Source organism: Limulus polyphemus, unplaced genomic scaffold (genome assembly GCF_000517525.1).
Source record: "Limulus polyphemus unplaced genomic scaffold, Limulus_polyphemus-2.1.2 Scaffold2494, whole genome shotgun sequence".
Taxonomy (NCBI): Eukaryota; Metazoa; Arthropoda; class Merostomata; order Xiphosura; family Limulidae; genus Limulus; species Limulus polyphemus.
In genome coordinates this window covers 13,309-14,929 of record NW_013668104.1, presented here as the reverse complement: position 1 = coordinate 14,929, position 1,621 = coordinate 13,309, and the positions used below count along the sequence as shown (strand labels likewise).

At 38.2% G+C, this 1,621-nt stretch overlaps 1 protein-coding gene across 9 annotated transcripts in view; it reads right to left on the bottom strand.

Annotated features, from left to right (window-relative positions):
* The window catches only part of LOC106467118 (headcase protein-like), a 94,721-nt gene that overhangs the window by 85,984 nt on the left and 7,116 nt on the right, over positions 1 to 1,621 (bottom strand). The gene's annotated exons all lie outside the window — the stretch shown is intronic.

The window sequence follows — 1,621 nt, the reverse complement described above, 5'->3', positions numbered from 1 at the left end:
ACACCAAAAACAATGGCTCGGTCCTAGACAAAAAAACACTTTCGATCCCAAAACCTGGACTCCATCCGCAGAAAGTGATGCTTTGCATTTGGTGGGACATCAAAGGAGTAATTCATTTCAAACTCCTCAATCCACAGCGAACTGTCAATACAGAGATCTATAGTCAGCAACTGGAACGTTTAAATCAAGCCCTTCATCAGAAACGCTCGTCAATCGGAAAGGTGTTCTTCTCCACGGCAATGCATGTCCACATGTGGCACGTTTGACGCAACACCAGATTATGGAGTTGGGTTAGAAGTTCTCCCCCACCCACCATATTCCCCAGATATGGCACCGTCAAATCACAATCTTTTTCATTCGCTGCAACGCCATCTTAATGGGATAATGTATGCAAATGTGAAAGTGTTAAAGAGGACATCGACATCTTTTTTTGCTTCAAAGCCAAGTGATTTCTTTAATCAGGGCATAAACCAGACTGTAAGATGTAAAAGCATCATCGATAAGAATGGAGACTATTTCATTTAATAAATGTTTTGTTTTGATATACAAGTTGTTTGGGTTTTTCATCTAAAATAAGCGACATTAATTTCTTGACGAGCTAATACTATGTGTTTTTTCATCTGTTTTTGCAATCGTATGGTGAATACGGCACTCGATTCGCAATCTCTGGATGCCGGGTTCGAATCCTACCACAGAACATGCCGTGGGGACGTTATAATGTGACTGTTAATCCCACTATTCGTATATAAGAGTTGGCGGTGGGTGATGATGACTAGCTGCCTTCCATCTAGTCTTACACTGCTAAATTAAGGACGGTTATCGCAGATAGCCCTCGTGTAGCTTTGCGCGAAAACTAAAACCAAACCACTAAAATCTGAAGTCAGAAAAAATGCAAAATCTTTAAATATTTTACTGATTTTCACAGTCAATATTGAACTTTAGAAAAATACTGCCGCAAACCATTCAAATATTTTATAGCGTGTATAATCCATGTTCATATACCTTAACTGTTTTAAACCCAATCTTAGAATGACATCATATAGTGAAATAATAGTTTTCACTCTATGAAAAACTACAAACAACTTCATAACCTTTTCCCCATCTTTTCTACAGCCTCTACTAATAATTGTACCTTTATGCTTCTTCTATTGTTTTATTAATAACTACGTGTTAAAGTTGTCTATGTACTGTATAAAGTCTTGGTTTGGGGCAATTTCCAAAAGAATTGTTGTTGGCATTGAGTCCAAAATTTTATGGTCTTTGTCGGTAAAATCTGGTCTCAAAAAAAAAAACAAAAAAAAATTACTTATATTTTAACTACATTATAAACTGTAGAGTGGGACTCCTCTGAAAACAGGACAACCACATCGGCAGGAAGAAGAAGTAGGTCACAGAGAGGGCTCTGACCTGTTGTTTGCCAGTTTCGCACGTGGCGCTTTAAATAGCGGTTCAACACACGCGCTGTTGAATCGATTGTGAGGGAAGCGAGGGCAGGTTGTTTACATCGAAGACCATAGTAGCAAGTAGTCCTTCCATGAATAGATTGTTTTATCGATTTTTAGCTACCAAAGTTCTCGTTTCTACCTCTCTCTCTCTCTCTCTATTCGTACTATAATATGTC